The sequence below is a fragment of the Martes martes genome, assembly GCF_963455335.1.
Source record: "Martes martes genome assembly, chromosome: 11".
Lineage (NCBI taxonomy): Eukaryota > Metazoa > Chordata > Mammalia > Carnivora > Mustelidae > Martes > Martes martes.
Window position 1 is genome coordinate 38,460,688 of NC_137899.1, and position 19,015 is coordinate 38,479,702.

The window sequence follows — 19,015 nt, forward strand, 5'->3', positions numbered from 1 at the left end:
GAGTACTATCAGGTTTGATGCTGGGGAAGCATCTGCCTGGAAGACCTCAGTAGCAGAGGCTTCAGAGAACAAGTGCCTACGTACATTCGAGGACCAGCAACACCCCTGGACTGCTAAACGTGACCACTTGCAAAGGGGTTTACGGCTGGGTCTGTGTAGAGAGTTTAGAGAGACTTATCTTGTAGTCAGCAGAAAACTCGTGAAACTTTAAAAGAGTGGTGTGTTCTTACGGATGCTTTAGCACACAGAATAGATGGGAGGCGTTGTAAGGAGGCTATTATTCTACTCTAGACCTAAGACAGTAGAGTCTGCATTAGAATATCAGAAGGGGGAAACAAGAGGAAAGTCAAGAGCCAAATGCAGTGTGTGAATGTTTTCACGGGTCAGCCTTAACAGGCCATCTTCTGAGGGCTCCGCTACATCTCCAGGTTACATGCTGGGGGGTCTTGGGCCCGTTATTTAAGCTCCCCTCCCCTAGCATCCAGCCTCAGTCTCCTCATCCGTGAAATGGGGATAACACTTTCTTGTAGGGTGGTTGTGAAGATTAAAACTCGTGGGGCGCCTGGGTGGCTCAGTAGGTTAAAGCCTCTGCCTTCGGCTCAGGTCATAATCCCAGGGACCTGGGATCGAGCCCTGCGTCGGACTCTCTGCTCTGCTGGGAGCCTGCTTCCTCCCCCTTCTCTGCCTGCTTCTCTGCCTACTTGTGATCTCTGTCTGTCAAATAAATAAATAAAAATTCTAAAAACAAACAAACAAACAAACAAACTCATGTGTGAGCCTCCCAGCTTGGGTAACAGTCTCCAGACTGGTGCCACTTAGTCAAGAAGAGGGCCCATCATCAGCATTGGCATCCGGCTAAGTTCAGAGCCATCTAGTTTTCTCCTGTTAGTACATGGACAGCCCCCCATCTTTCCAAACAGTCATCATTAAGATCAACAAACACTACGGTGTGCATATTGGATGGCACAAACCTTAAAATATTTATTTTAATTAAATCAAATGTTATGCTGCCTGTCCTTTATTTTGAAAGCCTAAAGACTGCAGGCATCTTAGATCTAGAAGCATCCTTAGAAATTAACTGTTATTATTCACTGAATGCATGACAGGCCTCTTTTTGTAAATAACCCAACTTTCTAAGGTGGTTTTAAGTTGCTTTTTACCTTGTACCTGAACTGATTTATCTACAAGGCCCCCAACTGGGCAGGTTCCCTCAGTCTGATGGGTTCTTTCATGTGCTCTTAACCATTTACTCTAAGAACGCAACATAATTTTTTACTTCATCAACATATATATTCAGAAGCTACTACTGAGTAGGGAAAAACATTACTAATGAATTTTATTACATAATTAACTTTGGTTGCTTCCCCAGCTTAACAAATAAGAACTAGAATTTGTGATATTATTTCCTTATGTTATCCATTAATGCTGAACTCTGTGCATTCCAATACAGAGAGGGGGAGAGGAGCAAATGAACACTTAGCTTCATTTGGTCAAAAAATGGTCTTTACAAGGGTTTTTATTATAGGTCATAAAACACTGCTTACCACAATGTACCTCTTTCCTTGAAAAAGAAAAGACATCCTTGCAGTGGTGAGAAGCTAAAAACAACACACTGCGTATTCATGCTTCCTTCCCATAAACACATCTGTGCATATTATCTGTTTTGGGTAAAGCTGCATGCACAGCTGTTTATGCGGGCTCAACATTTTTTATTCCGTGTTGTTGCAAGGACTGAATTTTTAAGCTGAGCCTGTTGGGAGAGAGCAAATGCATCTCCAGGGGGAGGAGAACCATATGCTCCTCACTAGTAACTCCTTCCATCTACAGGAAGAAGAGGCTCTGGGTGGTCGTATCTTGTCAGGAAAAGCACGGAGGTCAAGAGCAGAGGGGATCTTTAAGCTAAACGGAATTGAAGAGCTATGCACCAAGGCAAAACTGAACAAGAGGTTAAGAATCTAATGACCGTCTTAGAAGAATTCAGCAAGTTCACATTAAAATAGGCAATGCAATAGGAATTGTCCGGGGAAAGATGGGCAGCCCTATTGGGAGAAAACGTTAATATTAAGAGTATCCAGGTGTAGGTACATATAGACACTGAGCGCTGCTCTGATTTAAGGATGGCCCTCCCCAAAACTTCTTGGACTGATCGTTGTCTTAAATAGGCCCTTCTTGCCCTCAAGTCCTTTCCTGGCCCACCCGAAATTCCCAGTCGGTATTTCTGATCATTCTCTTTCCAGGCACCACAAAATCATCTTGCACTTCACACACGGATCCTCCAAGGCCTCACCCTAGTTAACTGTCTGCCCATCCCTACTCCTACAATTAAAGCTGCTGAGGGAAAACCACCACATCACGGTCTCCACTTTCATCTGGGCTTTCACTATTACCTTCTCTGGGTTTCTAGTAAGTTCCCTGTTCTTTTATCTACAGTGGTTACTACATTCGCCATTTGTTTGTGTTCCCAATAATGTGTCTCAAAAGTATCTTAAATTCTAAATTCTGCCTTAACCTCCTCACCATATTCATTTATGGCTCCAACATTTGGTCATATTCTGAGGTATCCCAAGTCATAATGGTGGCGGGGACCGCTCTCTTTGAGTTTCAGACATGCAGATTTCAAACCCTCCTATTCATGTTTTCTAGAATATTCCACAGCAACTGCAATTTCAGTATGTCCCTAAAGAGTAACAATTTTTTCATCTCCATCAAACTCTGTTCTTCAGCTTTTGTATTTCTTACCTTATAAGTGATATCACCCTCCACCTAAATGATCAAGTCAAAATCTGACATTTTAGACTCCTTCTCTTCTTCTGACCACACAGCTAATCAGTCACCAAATCCTGGTAATTCTAGTTCCTAAATTACATTTCAAATCTGTCCTTCTCTCCCATTTCCACGGTCCTTGTCAAGTTGCCAGTATCTCTTGCCTGGTTGGTTTTAAACACAAGTAAGCTATCTATCTCTGGACTGAAGCATCTTTAATCTTTTCTCCACAGTGTCGACTCAAATATATATCTAAAATGTAAGTCTGAATCATATAGAAGTCCTCTACTGTTCACTATAAGACAAAGACAGAACTTAGCTTGTGACCTAAAGCACTTTAATGTCTGATCTCTAACCACCTCTGGTTTTATTTCTGGTTGTTTGTATGGTCCAATGGTGATGGACTCTATTATATCTTTCTTTAAAAAAGATTTTATTTATTTATTTGAAAGAGAGACAAAGAGCGCGAAAGAGAGAACATTAGCAGGGGAGCGGGGCAGAGGCAGAAGCAGGCTCCCCACTGAGCAGGGAGCTTGACATGGGGCTTGATCCAGGATCCTGAGATCACGACCTAAGCTGAAGGCAGATGCTTAAGTGATTGAGCCACAGGCGCCCCAATATCTTGCCCCTTTTCAATGCTGTTTCCTCTGCCTGGGATGTTCCCTCCATTGCCTTTTTTCCCTAACACACACACATCTATCTGGCTGGCTCTTTCCAATTTATCTTTGAAGACATACTTCAAGCAGATCTTGGCCAAGTCCTGGGCAACTCTCCTCACACCCTCAGGCTAAGTTAGGCGCCCTCTTCTGTCATCCCAGAGCCCTCTAAGTATGGTTCTATTATAGAACTTACCCTACTTTGCTGTACCATGCTGTCTCCCTCACTAAGTTAGAGGCCCTTAATGCTAAGGGAGGAACTGGAAATGGGGGTGGATGAGAAAAATAAGCATCCCAGGCACTCTGCAGATGTTGTTTCATTTAACCCCCCTCACAACAAGCCCTTCAGTAAATCCAGTGTCATTCATTCTAAATTAGTGTCACAAGTTACCTTTCCTGGCAGGTGCTGGGCCACACTGGGGAACAACAGTGCCTGGTGTCATGACTCGGACAATGGAGGGGAGACAGGTTCTGAGAGGTCCAGGACAGTGTCTATACTGAACCATCAGCTCTGCTCGGGCTCCTCCTGACCTGCGCTTCAGGCACAACTGGCCCTCAGCTGCCCACACCGTGGGCCCTGGTGAATAAGTATAAAGGAACTGAACAATGTTTTTAAAATATGCTATGACCTAGTAATTCCACTTCTAGGAATTCACCCTACACAAGCAACAGCACGAGTCTATAATAAGTCAATACATAGAGGATCAATGGTAGGTTGTTTGAAAGAGTAAAAAAAACGGAAATACCTAAGATGTCTACCAATAGGAGGAGAGAGAGAGATAAATGATGAGTCTACACTGCCATATGAAGCAGCCATTAGGAAGAACCTTGGTAATTCTGTAAGCTAGCTAAATCAACAGCAAAAGGCATAAGCCTCAGGGATTACATACAGCTTGATCTGAGTCTCATAAAAGGCAAGTGTACATGTTAATGTATGTGTGGCTATGTCTGCATCTGGGTGGCCAGATAAAACACAGAACACTCAGATTGTAATTTCAGATGAACAACAAAGACTCTTTGAGTTTAACTATGTCCCATGCAATATGTGAGATTATTTATATGGAGAAGTAGTTGTTTATCTGAAATTCAAATTCAACCGAGTGTCTTCATCTGCTAAATCTGGTACCCTTATCTAACACATATGAAAATTTTGGGAAGGAGTTACAGTTAAAAGTTGTTACCACTGGAGGTGGGGGTAGGAAGGAGGAACAAAAGGAAGAGACTTCTGCTTTTTTCTGTCAAGTGTTTAAATTGGTAGGATTGTGGGTGATTTTTACTTTTTTTGAGAGAGAGAGAGAGAGAGAGAGAGACCATGCACATGACCATGGGGGAGGGGTAGAGGGAGAAGGAGAGAGAATCTTAAGCAGAGCCCCACTTGGGGCTCAAACTCAAGACCCTGAGATCATGACCCCAGCCAAAATCAAGAGTCCACACTTAAACCACTGAGCCCCTCAGACACCCCCAAACCTTTTTCCTTAAGTAGGCTTCATACCCAGTATGGAGCCCAAAGCAGTGTTTGAACTCATGACCCTGGGATCAAAACCTGAACTGAGGTGAAGAGTTGGGACACTCAACCAACTGAGCCTGATTTTTACTTTCTGGTGTTCTTCTGAGTTGCCAGTTCAAATTTTATATACACACACACACACACACACACACACACACACACACACATACATATACACATATATATATATCTCATTTTATATAATGTAATGATATATAATTTTAATATTTAATACAATTTAATATGAATATACATATAAATGTCCCTTCTGCCAACCACATGTTTAAGTTAATAGGCAGCAATCTTTGGAAAATATAAAAATTAGGGGCGCCAGGCAACTTTCAGCACAGATTTTCTGGTCATTACAATCTGTCAGACACGACACGTGTTGGAGTTTGCCAAAAGGTACTAGGTCTGCCAGTGCTTACTGGTGTTTCCTTAATACCTTATACTTGAATATGATTTACTTTTATTTTATACTATTATACATCTAAGAGCAATATGGTATTTACACCCCCTAACACACACACGAACACATGTGTGCACACGCGTGCGCACACACACACACACACACACAATGTATTTATAAAGCAGAACAGTGGGTAAGCAGAAAGAATTGTTCCTCATACTTAAAATTCTTAAAACTCTTCTCATCTGGCATTGTATTTTCAGCATTTTGGGGGTATGTAAAATGCACACTGGAAAAGTTTCTAACATAAAAGTCTAGTTATGAGGTTTCACTATCTGTCACATATGTTTAGTTTGTAGTTAAAAATATTTTACTACATACTTAAAATTGTCAAAATAGGCTAAAAAAGCACTAGGGAAATGTCCTGCCTCTCTGTATTTTAAAGTGTTTGGATAAGAGGGACGCCACGATCAAATCATGTCTGATGTGCGGAGTGGAGAGGAGAAGGATGCCATTCAAAAATTCCTACACACTGGGTGAAGATTTTAGCGCTGTCCATTATCTGACAAAGGACTTATAAATATACAAAGAGCCCTCAGTACACAAAGAACTCCTAGTAATCAATCAGAAAAAGGGCATACAACACAATCTTTAAAAGTGGTGGAAGACGTGACTAGGCACTTCACAAAAGAGGAAATACAAATGTCCAGAGGCTTATGAAGAGGTGCTTACCCTTATTAGTCACCATGGAATTGAAAATCAAAAGCATAACTAGACACCATTACAATGGCTTAAGCTGACAACACCAAGCGTTGACAAAGCTATGGAGCAACGGACCCTCTCACGGCACTGATGGAGAAATACAAATTAGTTTAAACCACTTAGGAAACTGGCACAACTACCGGTACACAGAAAAATAAAAACTTCTCTCACAGATATGATGTTGAGTAATCAAAGCTATACACAAGAAAGTGCACACTTTTATATGAAAAAACCAGTTTGTCATTACCTCTAGGGAGAAGGAAGGGGCATGAAGAAGCCTTTGGAAATTTGCTCATTCTTGATCTGGGTGGTGGTGACATTCAGGTTGCATACACGCTTGAGATGAGTGCATTTCTTTATTGTATGCTTCTTTTACCTCAATTAGAAAATAAATCCCCGACTTTCCAATATCCATCCAAATCTGGGATGTTATCCAGTTCAGTCATGCTTTTCAGGACCTGTCTGGCAGGCTGAACGTTAGAGGCTTCATGGACTACGCTCTCGGTTTTCCTTTGGGATCTGTTCATTCTTCCTTCTTAGCAGTGTAATCATTTTGCCTAATTTCCACTTGTATCAGTGTCTTCACTGGTCAATGGGAGGACGACACAGGGTGACACATCCTGTTACATAATCAGGTAATGTGCATGTATGTAAGCACACTGGAAAGTACCACATGTGTTATATAGATGTAATATTAACCACTGTTTATCTGGCATTTGGAAGACTCAAGGTTTCTCCAAATAACGTTAAAGACACAATGTTTTATTTTGTTTTGTTTTAAAGACATGAGATTTTTTATCACTGCCATTTCCCTGACAATTCTCAAATTCTTGAAATGCAAAACACTAGAAGTTAATTATGAGAAAGGTTAAAAAGTGTCCAATCCTATTCCCTACATGGTTCACCACAGTGCCTCAGGGGATGGGCTTACGAGGTTCTGACTGTACCTTTCCCACCAGGTGAAACTAGGCATGTTTGTGTATTTCACTGAATCTAAAACACCACAATCTATTTTAAGATTTACTATTATTTTAATGGACCACTCAAGAAGGAAGACAACTGCCAATTAAACTGTGACACAACTCTTTCTTATCACATAGAAGCTTTAGTTACACTTAGTAAAAGGACTCCTTAGACTTTTTCAGGTTTGGGTTTTTATTATGTATCGTTCTTGAACATACATCACAATTAAAATTTGAGTGAAATAATCAGGTTAAAATCTTTCTCCCTCATAGTTCTGTTCTCTTACATTGCTTTTCCATTCAAGAGTTTTTGATGTCTGTGTTTTCCCACACGATTCTGTCCTCTGTGCGATGAAGAGCACCCCAGGATTTTCATCCAAGTCACTGACTAATTTGGCAAGTTCTCTAGCACGTGCGCAGTCAGTACCAACTCGGTCATGACTGGAGCCCGTTGGCAGTGACTGTACAGTGCACTCCAAATGGACATTTTATAAGTGATGAAATATGACAGTTACCCTCTTTGAACCCCAGTTTCCTCTTTAATAAAACAAGAGTATTCCTCACAGAATTATTTATTTTTCAGAGAGAGAGTGAGAGAGCGAGTGCGCACAAGCAGGGGTAGGGAGAAGCAGACTCCCTGCTGAGCAAGGAGCCATGATGCAGGACTCGATCCCAGGACCCTGGGATCATGACCTGAGCCAAATGCAGATGCTTATCCTCTGCTTAACCGACTGAGCCACCCAGGCACTCCTATACTAAACATTTTTGTTGCTGTTTATCTGATACTAGAATTTAACCAGTTATCTTTTTTTTTTTTTTAATTTGCTACATCTGTCCAATTTACCACCTATTCTAACCTTAGTGCCTTCCAAAGAGATGGCCACTTATCATCAGTTTGTTGCACACTCTTCCAGACTTGGTTTTATAATTATAGGAGATACATAACGTATTTCAGAAAAATGGAACCAAGCTGTCCTTACAGTTCTAAAACTGGCTCTTTTCTCCCTTACCACATTCAACACTATGCTTTAAAGGTAATTCCTTACAGATTAACAACATGCTTTTCAAATTGTCACACAGAATTCCATATGGTATCACAGTCTATTTGGCCATCACATTACTGATGAGCCCTTAGGTTATTTCTATGTTTTTCCCTTATAGTTAATGTTACAGCAAACTCTCTTATTCATACCTCCTTCGGCACTAGTGTCAGGGTATCTCTGAGAGGTGAAACTGCTTGGTCACTGAATAGATATTCATTTTTAGTTTTAATAGATACTGTCACATTGCCTCCAAAATTCTGTATCCGTTCATATTCCCACCAACAGTACACCACTGCTACCCTGCTAGTAGAGACCTTGATCGTCTCCTTCCTAAACCATTGGAGCAACTTTGATTGAATCCTTGCTGTATCTGCTCCGTTTGAAACACGACAACGACAGAGTCAGCCACCCCCCCAAATGCCTGCCACTATTTCCCAGTGCTTACACGATCACGTCCATTTCTCTCTTGCTTAACTGACTTCTTGTTCTTATCTCTCGGGATGTGCCCAGCCTCATGCTGTCTTTCCTCAGGTGGAAACGGGCCACTCTTGAGACAGACTCCCCAGTCCTGGCTTCCAGTCTGTGTCACTCGTGCCTTAGAGCAACATCGCCGACGTACCAGACCAGTGCGAGCTTCTTCCTGAAGCCCGTCTTTGTTCTTCCCTACTTGGGAGTTCCTGCAGCACTTCTCATCTGTAACCCTCATGTGGCATTTGTCATGCACTGCTGCCTTATGTGCTGGCTAGTTCTCTCTCTAGTTTACTCTCCCTTTCTGGATTTTAAACCACGTATAAATTGTGTTCATATGACATATTCATATTATTTAGCCCAGTGGCTTGATGTTCTGCTACACAAGAGCTTATAGAATAAATTAGATACAAAACTGGAATGTATCTTCTGGCTAGAAAGGCTTCCTTGTTTTTGTTTCAACTATAAAATAAAAGGTGCATCAGAGATATATCAAGTATTAGAATATTGTTTTATTATTTTTTTAAGATTTTATTTATTTATTTCGGGGGGGGTGTGTGTGAGCGAGCAGGGGGAGGAAGCGGGAATCGGAAGCGGACTCTGCACTGAGCACGGATCACAGAGCCTGACACAGGGCTTGATCCCAGGACCAGGAGATCATGACCTGAGCCAAAACCAAGAGTTGGACGCCCAACTGAATGAACCACCCAGGGACCTGCATCTCATTCTGGTCAGCTGCCATCAGGAAAACGTAATTAAAAACTGAGGGAAAATGCACAGATGTCAAACGTACTATTCTCAGGCCTTTACCTTTTAGGTGTGCCAGAACATCAGAGAAAACTCTTAAAACCGACTCCCAGTATCATGAGGGCACACTGTGTGTTCTATACTTGGAAATTTCGGAGGTAAGTTTACAGGATTTCATGTTCCAGAGAATCTGAAGATTGTTTTTCGTAGCAATTCAGGAGGTAACTGTTATAGTAGCAGCGAAAAACACGCGGAAGGACATGCAAAAAGGCATTTCATGATCAATGAAGGTCCAAACCGAGGGAAGAAAGACCATGAGCAATACCACACAGATCAAGTGATCTTTGTGGGTCACTAAGGCCTCCATGCATCATCTGCTTGGTATCATTTTAGAGAAGCCACTGTCATTGCTGGTCAGATCTTGGTGTAGTGCTATGATCCATTTGGGTCCCTACGTTTGAAAAATACACACAGGTAACTAGAAAGTTCCCTAGGTGAAAATCACCACCCCTTCTATGAGTAAGAGGCTGCACCCTTTAAAAATATTTTATACATTTGTAACTAATTTGACTTGCACATTTTAATCCTTATAGATATGAAAACCGGAGGTTTGGAGAAGTTAAGTAACTTGCTCAGGTCACATGGCCGGTAACCATCTTGTTGCCATGGGACCCTCTTTCTCCACATCAAATAAATAAAATGAAATAAGCAGTGTTTCCTGGGCCTTAAGACCTTCGAGTATTGTAGTACTTCCCCAAATCTAGTTGAGGCGTTGCTTCCTGAGACTCCATAGAAGGCAAAAATATATAACTACTTCTACTCCCCTCCCCTACTTCCCCGTCCACACCTGTAGAATTAATGAATGTTCATGCAAAGTTTGCAAGGTGATTCTTGCAACTTAAAGTCAACTGATTCTAACAAGCTACTTGCAGCTGCTCACAGCACAGTGTTTTTCAGTGAATGGAAGTGATACAAATTCCATAATGTATGTAGTGAAGCCTTTCCAAGGAGCTGTAATAAACATGTCCTTAACAAAGGTTAAAAAAAAAAAAAGATCAACTGAGAAATAAAATATATGTCCGTGTCCAAACACAAAACCTGAAATTCCTCATGGCAGACATGTAAATTTTCATTCCTTTAACCACGTGTGCACTTTTTAAAGAAAGATTACTTATTAGAGAGAGAGGAGAACAGAGGGAGAGGGACAAACAGACTGTGCTGAGCGCTGAGTCTGATGTGGGGCTCGATCTCACAACCCTGAGCTCATGCCCTGAGCTGAAACCAAGAGTCGGACACTTAACTGACTGAGCCACTCAGGTGCCCCACATGTGCATTTTTGAACCTTCTACCTTCTATTGCACTTCCTTTCCCTCCTTTATGTATCCCACTGGGACTATCTGATGCTCGGCAGCACTTGTCCTGGGCGCCCTGTGAGATTTTGAGGGCATTCTGCTTTACTTATTTCAGACATCTCTAGTCCTAGTCCTTTGACGGCGCAGTGTTTCGCATATAGTAGATGCACAATAAAGGTTTCCTGAATTGAATAAAAGCCATGTGTTAATCTGACATATATCCTTACTTGACAAATGTGGTGGTGGCTGTGCTAGAAGCTACCAGGGAAAGAGTAAGAAATAACTTCTGCATGAGCATGACTGAAATGAAATAGGTAATACAGAAATCACTACAACTCTTCATGGACCAAAAAGAAGCACAGTTGGAATGAGGTTCTAGTTGAAGAGACTAAAAATGCTAAGAATGAAAGTGCTGGCAAAGGAAACATTACAAATTCTGAGGTTAGGTCAGTAAAAACAAGGGCAAAGTTCAAACTAACATTGTTTTTAGAAGAATGTGCAGCTAAGTATGGTAATTCATTCCAACCAATAACAAAATGTTTCAAGGATAGGTTATTACAGCAAGTAATTTTATATAAATGAGAACAAAACCACATTTGGGGAGCCCTTGGGAAGTCTACTGGACTAGGATAACAGGACTTGGGTTACTATTCTAGTACTAGTCTATCTAACTACATGACTTTGGGCAGCTCACCCTACTTCTTTGGGACTCATTTCCTTAAATGTATTGTGTGGAAACTGGACTAAATACATTCCAAGGCATTTTCCAATTTGAAAATTTTATAATTTCATTAATTTGTGTGTAAATGATGCCTTTAACCCTCTAAAAAGACCCTCCTGAGTAGATTTAAAATGATTCCTCCAGTTTTGTTGAAGATCCTACTAGAGAAACCTGGTCAACTTCTTGAAATTTCAAGTTGAGTTGGTACTATACCATATTTAGAAAATTACCAGAAGGAGTAAGATGGGAATGGTCTGGAGGTACACCCTCTATAAAGAGTAACACAGAGTCTCGATGACAATTCCATACTACAACCAGCCATTTCTGAAGAAAAGTAGAACAAAGAAGTGGATTTAGTCACAGGGTAGAAGGTGGACCTTTTTCAACATTCTAGTTGCCTTCAGGGACCTGACGGACCAGCTAGATTGCTGCCTAGAAAATCTGTCCTGTTAACACCTGTTAACACATTAAATAAATGGAAATTTCAGGTGCATTCTAATAGATTTTTACAAAGTGTGCTTTGGTTTAGCACAGCTTCCACCATGTAAGAATTGAGCCCGGTGATGGGTATTAAGGAGGGCACATATTGCACGGAGCACTGGGCATTATACACAAACAATGAATCATGGAACACTACAACAAAAACTAATGATGGGTGGCTCAGTGGGTTAAAGCCTCTGCCTTCAGCTCAGGTCATGATCCCAGGGTCCTGGGATGGAGCCCCACATCGGGCTCTCTGCTCAGCAGGGAGCCTGCTTACCCCTTTCTCTCTGCCTGTCTCTCTTCCTGTCTCTCTGCCTACTTGTGATCTCTTCCTGTCAAAAAAAAAACAAAAAACAAAAAATAAAACAACCAAAATCAAAAACTAATGATGTACTATATGGTGACTAATGTAACATAATAATAATAATAAAAGAATTTACCTGGCTTAAATTATGATCTTTAAAGAAGGATTTACTGATATTTACTGACAGATTTTACAACAGCTTGTTAAAATGACTCCTAAATTTTGTATCACCAGCGACAGAACTGTAAGATCTATCTTCTATAGGAGCACTGTATTTGCTCCTTACAAAAGTTGATAGTAAAAATTACAACCTGGGAGGCCTTCCTATTTTTAACAAAGGAAGCAGACACAGATTCTACTACCTACAAGACACTAAATAAACAAAGAAATCCAGGAGTGGTTTCTGAACTGCTCACGGGGGGAACAATGCAATACAATAATTCCTTCAGAATACTAAGACTCCATTTTCAGCGGTCTCTCACAATCTTCATTTGTTCTCAAGTAAAGGCATAAAATACTAAGTCACACAAGAAAAACTGCTAAGAACTCTTCATGTGATAGTGAATCTTCTTTTTCAGATGCTACATTATGACTGATATTTTAAGGAGAAAAGGGGTGGGAGTGGGATAAATTTTTGTCTTGAACTAAGCTGGGCTCTAATTCACAACTGTGTTAAAGTTCCCCTGTCATTCTCCTAGAATTAAAAAAAAAAAAAAAGGATAGGGCAGGATTCTTTCACTGGAGAGTAGAAAACTTCACTAGAGATTATCTTCATGTGGACTCTTCTCTGGATAGCAATACGGCAACAGCAACCACAAACGAGTGACAATTTACAGATTTCTGAGGAAGCTCATACAAGTAGTGATCATGCAGGCAGTTCTGCTAAATTTCTACAGGATTCTTATGTTACAGAAACAAGCTGTATCTGTGAAAACATGCTACGTATTCCTTAATGGTTTAAAAGTAAATCTGCAGAAGGGGATATTCTCCTTACCTCTGCATCTACTTTTCAAGGTGTTAAACAAAACACAATCTATGAAATGAACAGCCAGTATCTACTGAAAAGCTTTTATTTTGGAATCCTATCACTGACACCACTGGGTTTAATAATATTAATAAAATTATATATATCTGTCTTTATTTTTTTACGAATTTATTTTATATACATAGAGGCTTATAATAATTAAAATCATAAAAATAAATTGCCTCAATGACCCAGAGGGCATAGAAATACTAAAACATTTATGTAAATAGGACTTACTCATTAAATAGCACTGACAAAGCTATATAAATTATATTTAATTCTACCATGGTGACTTAGATTAAAACCATCTAGTGGATTGTGCAAGAGTCACAAATCTAGCTCCTGGCTTTTTACTTGTGTGAACTTGGGCAAGTCATTAATTAGCTGGTTATTCCATCTGCAAAATGAGGACAGTGCTACTTCTCAAGTGCACGAAAATGTCGCAGGCTCAGCTTCGAGAAGCTTCCCTTAGAATTTAATCCTTTCAAAAAGCCAAATCCAATTAAGATATAAATGTACAGGAAATATTAATTCTCCTTGTATTTGCAGACTAGCTAATGTCTTCCAATGGCATTACTGAAGTTGAACTCTTCAACTGTTCATGAAAATAGTCACACTTACTGATTCCCTAGGCTTGTGTCTATATGAGAAGGCTGAGGGTAAACAGGGGATATGTTCTGAGGAAAAGAATGCAGTGAATCATTAGGACTAGAAGTGAAATGAAACGCTATACCAAATCCTGTCAAAACCTTAGAGCTTAAAATGAGAAATAACTTTTTCCCACGAGAACGCAGTAATTATAATTGTAATGAGTGCTAGGAAAGGTTTTCAAGTTCTTGGCTGATATGCAAATATCAGCATTTTCAATGAAATCTGCCATTTTATAAAATATAACACTATTAATTAATTCCAAAAGCCAGAGAATTTTTATGGAATTACATATTACAGATCCATGACTACCAAAGTGGTTCATCATGATTGATGTTATGATTCTGAATACCACGGGAGTTAGTAATGATTCGGTGACTTCCCATGAAATTCAATCCAGTGGTTTTTTTTTTTTGGTCAAATTGGCTCATCATTGTTCACCAAATTGGTATTTTCTCTGCTATCCTGTTTCCAATCATCTGGTATTCCTCTGGAGCCTACACAATCTTCAGGTATGGGCTTTAATTAAAGCCTGATATTATATGACAGACCCTGAAATCAGGCCTAAGAAACAATTTTGACAAAACAAAGCTATTTCAACATGAGTAACTAGGGGCACATGGGTGGCTGAGTTGGTTAAGTGTCGGCCTTCGGCTCAGGTCATGATCCCAGGGTCCTAGGATCTAGCCCCACACTGGGCTCCCTGCTAAGTGGGGAGCCTGCTTCTCCCTCTCCCTCTGTCTGCCACTCCCACTACTTGTGCTCTCTGTCAAAGAAATAAATAAAATCTTTAAAAAAATAATAGAGTAAACATGAATAAGTATAACTTAGTTTCTAGATGTTTTCCTTTTTAACTGAAATAAAAATCTACTTTGTAGTGAGTAAATCCACTTCTGAACACCAAAATGGGACACTTATTAGCTTATTAAATTATATGCTTCTATATTCACCTGAGCTCAAGCAGTTACTGATCATCCCTAAAATCAGAGATCAATAACATGAATAACAGAAAAACTTACATACAGTCTACTCATCTACAAGACAAGAGATCCCATAGTTAGGGACTGAACATATATTCATGTGAACTCACATTTACATATACTTCACTGATTCTCCTTTGCAATCTACTTTGTAAAATATTATGAATACCTAAAGAGGCAAATTTCCCTAGGTCTATATATTCTTTTGACACTAAAACTAAGAAATAGGGATGCCTGGGTGGCTCAGTCAGTTAGGCCGCTGCCTTCGGCTCGGGTCATGATCCCGGGGTCCTGGGATCAAGTCCCACATCGGGCTCCTTGTCCAGCGGGGAGCCTGCTTCTTTCTCTGCCTCTGCCTGCAACTCTGCCTTCTTCTACTCTCTCTGACAATAAATAAATTTTTAAAAATCTTAAAAAAAAACAAACTAAGAAATATTTTTATGTGTTACTAGATACACTTAAAATTGTACAGGAAGACCATCTTTTAAAATTAGTATCTCTTATACCAACAAAGCCAACTTAAAATGGGTACATGAAATATATAGCCTGACATCATGGCACAAGTTGACTGTGCCCTTACTGAAGACAGTCACCTCTACCCCGGATTTGTGGTTCCCTCTCACTCCCTGCTGTCAACAGGGCAAGGGGACCCTCTGTTGCAGCTGAGGTTGGCTAAGAGTCCTGTCGTACTGACTCAGCCTATGGAATGATATGAACAGTTCACCCGTGAAGGAGAGACGTGAGTACTCTCTGCTTCACTGTGAGCTATCAGACAAGTCCCTAACCCCTCTGAGCTTCTGTTTTTTTTTTTTTTTAAAGATTTTATTTATTTGACAGAGAGAGATCACAAGTAGGCAGAGAGGCAGGCAGAGAGAGAGAGGAGGAAGCAGGCTCCCCACGGAGCAGAGAGCCCGATGTGGGGCTCGATCCCAGGACTCTGAGATCATGACCTGAGCCGAAGGCAGAGGCTTTAACCCACTGAGCCACCCAGGCGCCCCTCTGAGCTTCTGTTTTTTTAATCTGTAAAAGGAGGGTCTCCCAACTAGATGATGCAATAGAACTGGAACAGCTCTAACATTCATCAGTGACATCTCCAAGCTGTCCTTAGTGATCATGCCACCATTTCTTCCACAGAAGAGATGAAGTTCAGATAAAAATGACACAGTGTTGGGGTGCCTGGGTGGCTCAGTGGGTTAAGCCTCTGCCTTCTGCTCAGGTCATGATATCAGGGTCCTGGGATCGAGCCCCGCATCAGCTCTCTGCTCAGCAGGGAGCCTGCTTCCCCCTCTCTCTCTGCCTGCCTCTCTGCCTACTTGTGATTTCTCTGTCAAATAAATAAATAAAATCTTAAAAAAAAATGATGCAGTGTTATTTCTACTCAATTATCCTACTGGTTGCTTCTAGCCCTCACTTAAAGTTATGTTAAATGGTGCCAGGATTTTCCTGAGGAACGTGAAGTAAGAACTCAGTGAAAACCAAAGTATGATTATTCCCTCCAGTGCTTTGTCCTCGGTGCAATCACACAGATGACCATGAGCTCATAGTCATAGATCATCACTGCTGGTCACTTTCAGAACACCTGTCTGAGAAACGCTCATTCCCCTCGAGCAAAACGGTATCTTTTCAGAAGAGAAACATTCCAAGGACACAAATATGAACTCAGTCACCTGTTGGGAGGTTAAAAACTGTAATAAACATTCTCTATTTCTCTCTAAACCACTTCTAATGATGAGTTCAGACAAATAAGTTTCCAGAAACATAGTTCCACAGGGAACCATCTCATTATCCATCCTTCCATACCGGCAATCAGATCTTCACGAGAGAAAAATCTACCCCAACGCAAAGTATGTGCTTACAAAAAGGTCAGTCACAGGACTCTATTTGGATAAGAGCACCTTAAGCATTTCCATCGTTCAAGAACTAAAAACAGTTTTTGGAAGCTTCTAAATTATCTCAGAGTTTTCTCATCTTGGATGGCCTGCCTCCTCTAAAACTGGCTCTCATTCCCCAATGTGCTGGTCTGTGTTCTCAAAGCTGCCCCAGCTCTCGGGGAAGACGGCCTGACAAAAGTCAGTCAGCAAGATGGATCTCTCTGGAAATGGAGGCTGTCTGGAGTCCACCAACTTTAACGACTTCAGTTTGAACTGAAGAGGAGTTTATTGCCCTCCAGCCCCTGTCCTTGGGGCAGTAAATTATCCACGATTAAAGGGCCAGTTTCCCCTCACCCTCCTGGCCTCCATCACTCTCCTCTGCTCCCGGCAGAGGCATAAAAAACGCTCCCCAAAGGACAAAACCCGCCACCAAGGCAGCAGCACTGTGGTAATTTCCCAAGGCATTATGATTGATAATGATCAGCAAAGCGTGGGATAATAGCTCCCCTCAATTTACCGGTCCCTTTGAAGGGTTAAAATCTGGCAGATGTTGATAGCTGACACTCCTTGCTAACAGGAAAGACACATTGCTGTGGGGCCCACTTCTAGGCTTTCCCGTCCCTGCAGCTGTCTGTGTAGAGCTAATTGTATCCACTTGTTTAACCTCGGGGAACGTCTGGAGGGGACCCAGTGCCACAAGGGTACCTTTTTTTTTCTAACGGTCATTTCCTCTCTGGTGTAACTTGCATGACAGTATGTGACAAGCAGAAATTAATGGGGACACTGCTGTGCCAATTCCTCCTGAATTGCTGACACTGGCTACAGGCTGCCTGTTTGCCACCCAGCCAAGACCTCACATGAAACATGGCGAGGGGCCCACAGTTCTATTCACCAACCAGCCAGCTGGTCAGTGATGAGAGGAGCCACAACAATGTAGGGCGCACAAACCAGGAAGAAAATGCTTTACAAACCGCTTCACACCAAGGAGGTAGCATTTGCTGGGAGTTCATACGCCGGTTTATTTTCCTGAGTGACAAACCGCAAGGCTCCCATGGACAAAGTACTTTCGACAGAAGAAGTATTCCTCTCCCAAGGTCTTCTCAGGTTTGGGGCCGGAACATCATCTGGGCAAAGGGAAGCCACCCGAGATTCATCTCCAAGGAGGCTTTTCCAGCAGGCGGCTTCCAGGAAGGCCTAGGCGCCAACAGGGTATCTCTTGCCTCTAGCTAACTGCCATGCTGCTGTCCAGTTTAAAAATTCTAGGCATGGGGGTTTCTCTCACTCTTTCTCACACACACAGGCACACAAACAAAAGATCTCGAGTTCAAGCCCATTATGTGTCTGCAACGTTTTACAAGGTTGGGGAATCTGCCCCAACCTTGGCAAGATCCACTTTCTCCTCTTAATATAATCAGAAATCAAACTCTGCCGGTGGTCACTTAAAATGGTGGCTCCCTTAGAGATCAGGCCCCGCTGATTTCAGCTCAAACAAATCAAGGCTCATACATTTAAAAAGCAAAACAAAGCCGGCATGGTGGAAAAGTCACCTAACCATGATCTTGGGTACAACTCAAAAGTCAAGTTTAGGGAGAGACACGGGAAGTTGTAACAGAAAAATTAGATTAGTTTGCATTTTATAACAAACTTGGGAAGCCCTAAGGGCATTTCAAAAAGGCACAACAAAGAGGCTCCTCCATTTTGTGTCTGGACATGGCTTGGGGTGAAATGTTGGTGCTCTGAAGTAGTGGATACTCTCACATAAACAAGAATCTATCCAACTCACTTTTTTCTTCCATCCAAAGTTTTAAAGCATACTAGATGATTCAAAGATGGAGCCAGTTTCCGAGAAAACAAGGAACACTCACAGCAGCCAGGATATCCAGCAAAATGAACGATGTGCAGATTCTGATCTAAGTTAGAGAGGCCTCTCGTTTTTGTGGGGGGCAGGAATTAAGGGGGAAGAGAACACAAGAGCGTACAGCATCACCACGCTGACCCTGCAGATTAAGAGGACGTGTGTTTCCATTCTGAGAGGACCTCTCAAAGCCAACATGAGAGTGGGGTCCTCAGGATGGTCATTCCTTGGCCACAAAGAGTTAGCTGCAGGGAAGAGGCATCCTACCTTTCCACCAGCAAATGGAATTAATAAAATTCTCCAACTCACCCTGACAAGAAGCACAAGACCAGAGAGAAAATGAAATAGTATGCATGCCCCCATCCACCAAATAGTGGATGGGCTGTTATTTCTGTAAATATAATCTGTGAGAGATCTACTGCATTTATGAAAGGTGTAAAATGTTTCTAACTCAGAACTG

At 41.4% G+C, this 19,015-nt stretch overlaps 1 protein-coding gene across 4 annotated transcripts in view; it reads right to left on the minus strand.

Moving 5' to 3' along the window:
• The window catches only part of CDK6 (cyclin dependent kinase 6), a 233,625-nt gene that overhangs the window by 130,621 nt on the left and 83,989 nt on the right, over nucleotides 1-19,015 (minus strand). The gene's annotated exons all lie outside the window — the stretch shown is intronic.